The sequence below is a fragment of the Notothenia coriiceps genome, unplaced genomic scaffold (assembly GCF_000735185.1).
Source record: "Notothenia coriiceps isolate Sejong01 unplaced genomic scaffold, NC01 NC01_scaffold00015929, whole genome shotgun sequence".
NCBI lineage: Eukaryota > Metazoa > Chordata > Actinopteri > Perciformes > Nototheniidae > Notothenia > Notothenia coriiceps.
In genome coordinates this window covers 378,526-390,623 of record NW_011348630.1, presented here as the reverse complement: position 1 = coordinate 390,623, position 12,098 = coordinate 378,526, and the positions used below count along the sequence as shown (strand labels likewise).

Sequence of the window (12,098 nt, the reverse complement as noted above, 5' to 3'; positions counted from 1 at the left end):
TTAGCTTATCGTCCATCCTTACTTACTATGGCATTTGCCACTTGATTAACGTGCAGGTAAGCCAGTCTGATATCTCATCTTTCCAAACACGCAGTTCACCACGCATGCACGGCTGATTACTTAGTTAGCCTTCCAATTTATACAATTCTACTAAAGAAAGGGTATAAAATTGACGTAATGACCAAAAATGTACTGAGTTGTATTGTGCCGTACGGGTCCATGCAGTTATGCAAGGTACACCAACATAAGGTATACTCAGTATATATATATATAAATCAACCCGGTCTCACAGTCTGCGTACAAATGACACGACTTTGCAAAGGCGTCCAATAGATACTCAGAAGTCCGTTTTTGCGTGCATATGATTCGCTGATATTGCACCTCAAACAAAGAGCTCTGTGGCTTCAGGCTTGATCGCCGTTCCAATGACAGTTTTAATATTTGCAGTGCAATAAATGACACAGCAGCTTATTGGGTTATGGTTAGGGTTAAATAAATGGCAAAGATATATAGAAAATAAACGCATTCAAGATACGTTAATAATAACTAACGTGGGAGAAAATTGCTGCGTATCTATTGCACGCCTATTCAAAGTCGTGTCATTTGTAAGCAGACTGAAGAGAGTGGGCTGTCATTGTCAGAGTTTACAGACTTCTTTCTGCCATGTAGAGGTCAGCTCACACTTCCAGCAACGTGCTGTTAAAACACATGTCGTCAGTATCACTCCAACAGCTGGCGATTGTTTGGCTCAGTGTTTCCGAACGTGTCATGTTACAGCTAAGGACCATGATAATGGGAATGTGATCAAAGTTATTTGATCTTGCCCACACCCCAAACTACACATATGCAAGTCATTATCTTACTCATGCAGGAACACATGCACACAGATATGCTTTCAGCCTTCTCCCACAATCCCCTGCACATCGATCCCTTCATACCTGGTGCTGCGTTTCCCTTTGGCAGGATGCAGCAGACCCCTGCGGTGAGTTTAGATGCCCTTTGTTGTCAGTGCTGTTGAGGTTCAATGGAAGCACAAAAAATGACTGCAGAGCAAAGCCACGTTTGCATAATGCAAGAGCCACAAAATGTCTCTTTGATATGATGTAGGGAAAATCTATTTAAAGTCAGAAAGATATTTATGAGAGATGCTCTGATTTGTGGAGGAAATTAATTGCTTACCTGGATTGTTCTGTATGTTGGAACATTGGCACTTAAGGAGAACTGTATGATATCCTTAATATATCATACAATATCTTATGTGAAAAAGGTTCCAACTCTACTGAAACTAATTCTGTCCCACATTCAATGACCATTATGTTGAATGTTAGAACAGAACAGTATCAATTGCTCACAACTAAAAAATAGGAAAACAGAGTCCTCTAACATTCTGCAGCTGTTAAATTAAATTCATTATTAAAGAATTAAAAGAGTCGGTTTCACATTAAATCCTGCCTCTTTCATGTGAATTCACCTCCACAAAATACCCGTAAGAAATGGTAATACATCTTTTTTTGTCACTTCTTTCAGTTCGGGGATACCGAATTATGTTTTGTGTGATTTGACGCCAGACAATTCTATCTGTTCATGCACCTTTCAGGGTATTTCTGATCTAAGTGTGTAAAATGTTTCCGGGGAAAATGCAAATCTCAATTTGTTTTTCTGACGTATCAGACTTGGGTATTTGCTTACCGATACATTTTTAGTACAAGCCCCAGCAAACACAAAGGTGTGTGATCCTTTGATCCCAGAAAAATATGCCGCTGAGTGAGTAATTGATTCCCTGCTCGGCGTTAGTATGCGCTGAGCACGTGTATGCAAACCCCATATCATGCTTACATATATGTACCTACTGTTCTCAAAGGCATGTCAATAGATCATTTTAAAGTGACCTTCTCATTGACAGTAATGGAATAACCAAATGAGGCAGGATGCAATTATGATGTAAATGAATGGTTTACATGTATAGCCTCAATGGATGGGGATGCATCTCGTCTTTAATGTTTTCACTTGTAGTGTTTGATTTACTGCCATATAACACAGAGGCAGTGTGATGGATTCCCTACAGTGGTAAGCTACTGCACAAAGGCATTGTTGATGGGGGACGTTCTTATCCCTTTTACCTGCCCAGGCTCCCCCGCAGTGTAATGCACTAAACAACACGTGCTTCTGCCCATGTGGGGTAGTGATAGGACATGGGCAGAGTGAGAATCAGAGGAGAGAGGGATGAGCTGTGCCTGGGAAAGGTGTGGGGAGCTAGAGATGAAGCCTTTATGAGTTGTTCACTGTGTTCCCAGAATACTGACCCGCCCACAGACTTGTCTTATTTCACATTGGTGGAATATCCCTAGAGACAGGTGTGCAAATGTGTGCAGACAATCCCTCTCGCTTCCCTCTCCCGNTAGGTTAAGCGACCAGCAGCATTTCAAATAAACAAAAATAATCCCCACAGTCATCAGATTATTTATTTATAATGCATTAAACATAACTTTAATGTTGCAGCTGATGACTGTGGGGATTATTTTTGTTTATTTGAAATGCTGCTGGTCGCTTAACCTATATTGATATATCATTTTTTTTTAAATGTTTTTCATATATTCTTTAACAATTTCAATCTGCTGAGTAACTAGTAAATGTATAATATCTGTGAGCCCGGATTCCTCTTTACAGAGCATTTACGCCGTGATTAATATGAACAAATATGGGAAAGGTGACATTCTAATGAGCCTTTCATAACGCCCATGATCTTAATAATGCCCTTTTTGTCACACTGGCGCTTATCACCATCTTAAAAGTAGGTGTGTAGTCCCCTGAAACTTTAATAAGCCGATACTGAGACTCTTTTATTCTCTGCTCATAAATGCATATTATCACCCTTTGTCAGCCAGCTGAATGCTTTCAGTGTCCGAGGAGAAATAATATCTCTACAGTGAAGCCTGTGGGAGGAGAATAATAATCTTTATATTTGGTGGGTTTGGGCTTTAACCTCTTTAACTATGAGATTTCATAAACCAAAACAACATGAATACATTAAGAAAGCTGACATTAAGATTGATGAAGGAATTCTCTAACAGGCTTTTCCATGGAACAAATCTGAAGCTGTTTAATGTGTCCTATAATTTAAAATTGCAATAGTTATTAATGAAATTATCACAGAAAACTGCACATTGGTTTATTTGAAATGAAATGAATATCCATACATTGTTAATCCACTCCTCAGATCTCAGACATACAGGATATAAGGTCATGATATTATTTAAAGTATGAATGAACTAGATCTTGGAATGGATAAACAAGTATGTATCGGCTTAAGTTAATAATTGGTTGCATAATAAGTCTTATTATAGCCTAGCTATTTAGTAGATTAGCACACAGGTCAATCTATTCATGCTTCTAACATTACTCTGTGGCTGTTATTTCCTTTTTCTTTCACCTCTGGCAGTTGTAGGTCCCCCTTGAGATGAGATGATAGATCCCAAGGGGTTTATCCTTGGAGTCATACTTTATAAATCACTGGTGCTTTCGTGCCACTTTTACTGCAGTGATATCATAGCCCTACAAACGTGCTAAAAGTAGATATCTTTGCACTGTTGTTCAGAGGAAGTGCAACCAAAGGCCGAGACCTCTTGATGTGGGTCACTATGCACTGGCTGTATTAATCCATTTAGCCAAAAAGAACATATGGCATAGTAAATGAGGCCTGACAGGCTGAGTTAATGCTTTATATAGCACAGGCACTCAGAGAGCGCTACTCCTTTGCTCTGAGCGTTGCTCTTAGGCATCGGCTGCAAGAGACAAACAGAAAGAGAGCAGCATCTCACAGGTTCAGCATCCGTTGTGTAACACAATGACCTGCACACTTGGTATGGTTTTATGTATTTAAACATTGATTTTTAATATGTGTAAATGTAAAATGTAATGTAAAGTGAGCTTCTAGGTGTATTATAACACACAGTGTCATATTCACAGGAAGTGCAAGATGCTAGGGGTGCTGGAACAACCCCTCCCGCACTTTCACACGTACACAACTGTGTATATACTGTATATGTTAAGCTGCCATATTTTTCTCCAGTGTTACATCCCTTTTCCCATTCCCTGTCACAAACAGGAAGGAAGGGTTGGACAGGAATTAGACAGCCTCTCCAGCATGAAAGAGGTTTCAAAAGCAGAATAAAACAAACAGCAGCACAACAAATGTGTTGCTTTGTCTTGAATGACAAGTCTGCTTCACTAGGCCTTATTTAAGGCCCCCTTTTGAAAACTATGGCATTCATATTGTCATATTATTTGACTTGTATAATGTAATATGATGCTGTCAAGATGTGATATGACCCCTTAGGGCACCGTTTTGCATATATGTATGTCATTTGTATGTAGAAACATTCTGTTCGGGAGTTATCTGCAATGTACTGTAAAGATGCATTTTAATTGTGTAGCAGAAAATCAATAGACAGTGTTATGTTTTGGTGTGCATGTTAATAAGCTTCCATCAATGCATTCCAACACTTTTTAACATTGAAACTAGGCTTTTCCCTTATTGGTTGGCTTTTAATTTGAAAATCCACAGGAAGGGTTGCATTTAAAAAAAGTAGAACAACTAGATACATTGGTAAATTAATGTGGTCATCTGTACTATTTGCTGACTTTAAAAAAGGTCTTCCATACCCTTTTGAGAATGATGATCCCCTCTTGGTTGTGTTCATTCGTGGTGATGTCGAACATGGCCCCTCCGTCACCTGGCACGATGGTGTACTCTACTTCGGCATTTTTCCCGATGTCCAAGTCATGGGCCTTGATTCTTCCGACAGCAGAGCCCACTGCGGAAGACTCAGGAACCCGGAGATGAAAGAAACCTATCAAACAAACAAAGATCAGACCGGATTCATTTATTATCATCGGATGGAAAACGCAGAGCTCTTCACATCCTCCGTCCTTTATGTGTCTTATCCGCCCACAGGCAGGCTGCTGATATGCTCTGTCTGAAGTCCGCCCTGTAGCTATGAGCATGACATTATTCCATTTGGACGTGCTTGGACATCAAGGCCTCACAGCTCGTTGTAATTGGCGGGCTCAAACCTGTATGATCCACAAACACAAGATCCAGGGGCTGTGATACTCCCAACAGGAGAGAAATGACTGCTGAGGGCTTGGAAATAAATATACAAGCAAACAAACTGCGGATTGATTGATTATCACTTACAACTCACAATATGTGGAAATGAGTCTGTTTCTGTTTTTCCCTTTTACTTTTTGAGATAGCTAGTATCTGCTGATGCAAGATAAATATAATATTTACTGTTGCATTAGAAGTCTGTTGCGAACACCTGGCGGCATCATAGAAGTGCCATGGGCAATTCAGTAGCACTAAAAGAGTGTTCAAATTAGTGTTTGCAGGGCTTTTATTCCATACTCAGAATTGTGTCAGGTCAAGAAATATCAAGTAGGCAATGTGTCATTATTTCTAACACTGTGTTATGTCAGAGGTTACACAGCAACTATTTTAGTCCTTTTCTGACGCCACGGCTGGCTTCACTGTTTTGTTGACACTAATTTAACAAATTCCTCAATTTGATTAAACATATTCCGGACACATTTTACTGCTGCAACAAATAATTAGCCAAGATTGTTTTTTAAAAAAAACATTGTTTGCTTCATGGAATGTCATATATTTGGCCTTTTAAATTAGAAATGTGATGTGCAAGAGAGAAGGATGTTTGAATCTCTTAAAACTTTCTGAGGATGGTGTTATTTGACAAATAAATGCATCAAACAAAAGGATGACCTTGAACATTACAATGTACAATAATCCAAAGTCTTAGTTAAAAGGCATGCACAGGGTGAAAACAGAAGCTGGTTGGCATACAGGATATTCATTTTGTGGGTGATTTAACATAATCTACTGAAACAAACACCAGTATTTCTCAGATCTCACTCGACTGCTGAAAGAGAAAGGGAAGTTTGATCCAGCTATTTAAACCCAGTTCCATTTTGAGGACTTGTTCTGGTCAACCAGGCTGTATTTTAAATGTCACTGAACCCAGGAGCTGGTGGGATGTAACAATTCACCTTCAACATCGTATGTTAACCTGCATTCTGATCTGTGACCTTCGCTGGCCTGCTTTTCATCTACCTCTCCTCTCTACAAGATCCTCATCCCTAATAAATTGACATTTTGTTGTTTGAACTGACAAATTTGGTTTTTACATCTTTTGATGTTAAGTTTTTGGGTAATGGGTCTTGATGTGATCTTTTGCTTTGCTTATTATTGATTATGATTTTGGAGAAAAGCTGACATTATTTGCACATCCTGTAAAGGTCACCGGGCTATCCCTCCATCTGTTTCAATAAATTAACCTTTTTATTCTTGACAGATAAATATTTTAAATATTCTTCTGTCTGGTGCCCAAATGTAATGTTATACTTTTGCGTTAAAACCATACGCTGCTACATGGTGTTGCTATCTACCATTTCCTTCACTCTTGATCCTTGGATTTTGAGAGGGAATCTGAGGCATATGTGTGAATTCAGATGCTCAAATTTCAATAAATAATCAAGTACTTTCAAGGACATTTACAGTATTTAAAAGTGGATGTCATTTGAAGGGCAGGACAGCTCCAGTGCCAAAAAGGGTGAGTTGCAGGTTAGGAGAAGTTAGGAAACAGCTGTTATATGCCACTGCATATAATTTAACAAAGCCACATGCAGTTAATACACCCCTATTAATCAGGACCATTTCAGTTACAACCACATCTGGCATCATTAAAAAAAAGAGATCATTCAGGGGATCTACAAATATTTCATGTATAATAGCTAAAGGACAGATGTGGCAGGGATCCATGCTGGAATATTATCAGAATCGTTTGATGAGGTTCCCCAATATGGCCGCAAGACTTTTTTTTTAAACCTGTAAGCCTATAAATATGGAAGAGAGAAGACAACAAAGAGAGGATTTGGGACAGGGCAGAGGGCCCCCCCACCTCTGTGCTGTGACAGCATTATGGAAATATCATCTTTTCCCCGCTGCCAGGGGAGCTTGACCGTCTGACGGCATGTATTTACATTCAGGGGAGACCACTCGCTGTAACCTCGCAATACCTGAAGAGACTGCATCAATACACAACAGTATTTATTTTTCCTTTTCTGTCATACACTAGCTGATATTTAAAATGAAATAAACACAATTTAATATGTGTGCTTAGTATAAGTAGGAAAGCGTTCACAGATCAACATGTTTACAGTAATGCATTTTTTTTCCAGCTTGGCTTTTTTACATGACCTGGTGAACGGCACAATCAAATTAATCTGGTTTAGCAGCTTATTCAAAATATCGGATGGAGAACATGGAGTGTTTAAACTCTGAATCCCCGATGCAGCAGCAAACCTGCTCTAAATATAGAAGGTTGCCCTGTGAGCACATTTACAGCAATACTACAGTACAGTCGTTCATTTGCCAGGAGTATTACATGGAGATGCAATCATGCTAAATAAACAGGCCTTTGCTTACGACAGAGCATAATGACAAATAATGAAACCTAATTACAAAGAGGATACATGATGAATACCCCCCGCCCTGTTGTAATTGCACAGTATTTATTTTGTTATCATACAATGTTTGAACCTGCTAAATGTGAGTCAGCTTTGAAAGTAGGTGTCGGCATGCTGCAATTCTTTTTCAAATATTTACTCACTTTTAGAGAACCTGGGTGGATTATCGTTGACGTCGCTGAGGGTGATGTTGATAGTGGTGGTCCCGGCCAGCCCCCCCAGCTGGCCCCCCATGTCCTTGGCCTGGATCAACACTTGGTACTGTTCCTTCACCTCTCTGTCCATATTGGGCAAGGCTGTCTTTATAACACCTGGCAAGATAAATAGGTTATGGAGTGGTTAGAAATAGGAAGGAATAAAAGAGAGAACAATGTGGTAACCTGGACTATATTTGGCACTAAATGCTCAATTAACCTCATAATGCACAATCTAATATATTTCCCCTTAAGGAGCTGACTGCCCGGGAAGACACTTCTCTAACCAAGGCTGAAATAGAGGTCATTCCACAAACTGGAGACACTTGACATTCAATAGGGAGCTCTGGTGAAGCCATATAATGATTCACTTGAGGATCACAGACCCTGAGATCAGAGAGCGTTTGTACTGCAGATTAATAGTGAGGTCCACTGGAGGTTGGCAGGGTAAAAGGCAGCGGGCAGCATACTCTAGGTTGGTCTGCACTTTTTCCCTCATCTCATTTCACTTAGTACGGTGAGGAGGATGTAGCACTTGATCCACACACATGTCTGAATGCAAAACCACTCACTGTGTGCATCCAACATTTCTGTCACCATCTTTTGGAGAAGGGGTATGTCTATCTCTAAAATCGATAATTCTGCGACAGACATGGAGAATTATGTGTCTCCCACCCTTCCATTGCTCACCTTTTTTCCTCCCAGCAGTTGTTCCCGTTGCCGATGTGCGTTTGGAGATAGAAGCAGGCCCAGCAGTGCAAACATTTACTTTAACAGTTTGATTTTTTCCCAGCATCACTTTGAAATACAGTCGCAGTACGTGCTCTGTGAAGCTCTGGGATCAGCGGCATAATCAGCAAAAGATTCCCTCGTATCTGCCTGTGTGATATGTATGAACCTATTTTCGTATGCTTTGAACTGCCCCAGATGGAAAGCCATCAGCAGCCCACTGCCGGCAAACACTAGTGGTTTGAAGGTATTTCAGATTTAGAGCAGTCACTGCCACTCTGCAACCTTTTTAGCACCATTTACCTCCCATGACACCAACCGCCTACACCAGAAAACAGCAAGTATTCATAAATATTGCTTCAGCATATTATTTTATTTGTCTTCTGCTTTCAATTTAAGCTTCCTTATGTTACAGTTTGCCAGCTAATGCTACGCAACCCAGACGATTCAGTGTCCATGAAGCATAGACTCAGATAGACAATGGGGGATTTGAAATGCAGTTTATTTCTTGATTTAGAGACAGTCTGTCGGTTTTCGAAGCTCAACTGACATTTTTTTATGTCGCATGAAGTTAGCAACTACCATTTCTCAATTCTCTAGCCACTGTACCTACAAATGTTTTATCTAGCTGTCTCTGCAGTAACTCTCCTGAATTTTCATATTATTTTCGAACGATTTTAGATAAAATTGGGGTTTCTGCGGGGTTAAAAAAACTTGGAGTTTTAAAGAGCATGAAAATACATTTTATACCTACTTTTTTGCAGTCGCACTGGCAGGAGTATAAAGACAATTTAAATGACAATACATGTTACTTGAATTGCACGAGTGTATGGACTGTTTAAACAATAACAAATATATATATATAAATTGTCAATTTAAGTCTAAATCCAAATTGCCTAAATGTAAAATCTAAATCTGGTAGGGTAGCATTTTACTTTTGGACCTTTAAGGCTTAATATCAATGCAGTGTCGGGTGCAATTGACCCTTTACTTCATACCTTAAAAAAACAATTCAACATCTTTATTGGAGAGCATGTGTCCTTTCATGGCCTCATGATTTGTGGATTGGCCCGATGGTCAATTCTGGGATCGTTTTATTCTCATGATGTATGCTTGCACTGGTCCACACTGCAGCATATTTCACACAATGTTTGGAAGATACTCAATCATTCAAGCCTAATGGCCTAGATGACCTTATTTTACTGCGCAAATTGCCTCGCAGCAATTGTCAGGTGCGCATAAAACAGGTATTTATTGTTGACTTTCACATTTAAAGTGAAAATGCAAAGATGTATTTGAACTCTACACTGACTAAAAGATTTGCTCACATAAATCAGAATGTGCTTTACCTGTTTTGGGGTCAACGGAGAAGTATGGCTGGCCATGGAGGATGCTGTACACCACTCTGGCACTGTTTCCATAGGTGGGGTCGTCTGCATCTGTGGCTGTAACCTGCGTCACATATGTCCCTGGGGGAAAACAGTGGGAAGATGTATTGACTTTCACTTGATTTGTTTCCTCATCAGACCGCAATCGAAAGTCATTGAAGTCCATCAGTTTGCTGAATGATCTCACCTGACACTAAGGAGTGATGGATCTCATTTGAGAGAGCAACAGCTAATATTGAAGTCACAGATTGACTGCAATGAGGAGGAGTGTTGAGGAGGGAAAATTGGTTTGGATTTGGTTCAATGTTAGTGGTAAATGTTTTGAGAAAATCCTTTTTTAATTGTGGGAATGGTCTGTGTAATCTTAAACATATGCTTCAGAAAAGCTGATGGGTAATTTCAATATGGGCAGATTGAGAAGCCGCCATCTTGGCAGTGAAGCATGTACCATACCCTTAATTATGCATTATTTTAAAAGGAAAAAAGGTCAAATAAATGTTAATAAAAGCTCTCTTGATTCATAAATGTAGGTCTAATGTATCAAGCACATACACAATTGACTCCAAATCGGGCCCTGAAGAGCTGATATGCTACTTTCTGGTTCAAACTCAAATGGCCAATGACACAAAGCTTGTTGGCATCCTTTTTTGGGACATTTTTTGTTTTAAACTGCACACGACCCACTTTTAAATAAACTAAGTACATTTTGGCATTGGAAGTTGCTGATTGGTTTATAATATTTGTAGCATTACTAAGTGGGCCTTATTTGAATAATTAAAGCAAGGGTAAAAAAAAAATAAGGAGTCTCTTGTGTGACCATTCATAAAAAATACTACAATTAAGTAAACAAAAGGGCCATGGCAAGAATAGTATTAGTATGGCAGTCTTCCAAACTCCTACAGTCAGAGAGACGGAATAATTACTTGTTGGAGGCTCGGCTCATCCTCCTTAACTAGCTGGCATTGCACATGGTCCTTATTTAACATTCAAATTCCATGTTGTTCAACCATTTTGGGGATAATTAAAAATGCCTTGTCAGCCTGACTAACGCTAAAAAACAAGGCTGATGTTTCTTGGGTAGATTTTTTTAATAGACAGGTGGACATGGACATGGACAGCTCAGTGAACAGATTTCCATACATCACTCAAACCTTGCTGTGTTCAAAACATGCTGGTAAAAGTTGTCAGCTGCAGGATTGTGGAACGTTTATATAAATAGTAGACATTGACCAAAAGGAAGGACATTTACATAGTCTAAATTCTGCTAAGCTTCCCTGTAAGAACTTGCAGTATAATAAATAGGCTTTGCAGTCTGAGCAGATGCTAACAATGGCATTAAAACATTAGGTGAGAGAGATTAGTGTCTCTATCCTTACTAACAAAGCCACACACGTCTGATTACCAGAGATCGACTGCATAGTGTTGTAACATCAATTTCCAGGTGAGAAAAGCAACAGCTATTACTCTAGGTGTGAGACGACAGCAAGCCGAATAAATGACGTCTCTGCAATTATGGGAAATAAGGATTGCAAGAAATAACTAAGTTGAAGAATTTGATCCAAAAGCCAATCAGCCGCTTTCACACCAAGTACTTTGCCGTACTTAGTGACGGCACTTAGTGCCCCAGCACTTAGTACCCCCATGAAACTAAGTAAAGATCGCAGTCACGCCGGAATAAATTCCCTGAGGTAAAATTACGCAAATGAGCCGCTGACGTCACTTCGCCTTCTTCTGCGTTGGGTTTACTGGCAGGCCGCAAACAACTTCACGGCGTATACTGCCACCCTAAGTCCCCGGCCGGAAGTCCCCAGAGTTGGGGACTGGCCCAGCAGCTTCAACTGAAGCCTTCCGAGTAAATCGCCAGAACGCCAACACCTCCTCATCACTCCACCGCTCCCATGTTTTTTTTTTAGTGTTGCCATAAGTTATTCTTTCTCCATTGGTGCGGAGGGCTAATGCTAATGCTAATAATGCTAATGCCAGCAAATACAATGGCGGCTTCACAAAACTTTTCAAAGTTTTACGGGGAGTGGTTTGCAATTCGCCCAGCCAATAGAAATTGGTACTTTTTTCTCCCCAGGATAGTACCACCCATGGGCGCGGGAAGGGGGGTGCTGAGGGCGCTGCAGCACCCCCTAGCGGCAGGCAGGGAGTGCGGAGCTCCCCTGTCTGAATTATTATTTGACGGTTATTGCTCCTCCCGCTGTGCATAATCTGTGTAATATGTAGCCAATAAATTCCACAT

The 12,098-nt window shown here is 40.1% G+C and overlaps 1 protein-coding gene and 1 long non-coding RNA gene across 4 annotated transcripts in view; one reads left to right on the top strand and one right to left on the bottom strand.

The window, feature by feature from the left end:
* Window positions 1-12,098, top strand: part of LOC104949319 (myotubularin-related protein 4) — a 382,796-nt gene that overhangs the window by 142,995 nt on the left and 227,703 nt on the right. The window lies entirely within an intron of this gene.
* LOC104949317 (uncharacterized) overlaps window positions 1,876-12,098 on the bottom strand; it is a 12,421-nt gene continuing 2,198 nt past the window's right edge. For both annotated transcript variants that reach the window (XR_798793.1, XR_798794.1), the window contains exon 3: window positions 1,876-1,889. This is a non-coding gene — a long non-coding RNA (uncharacterized lncRNA). The remainder of the gene's footprint in view (window positions 1,890-12,098) is intronic.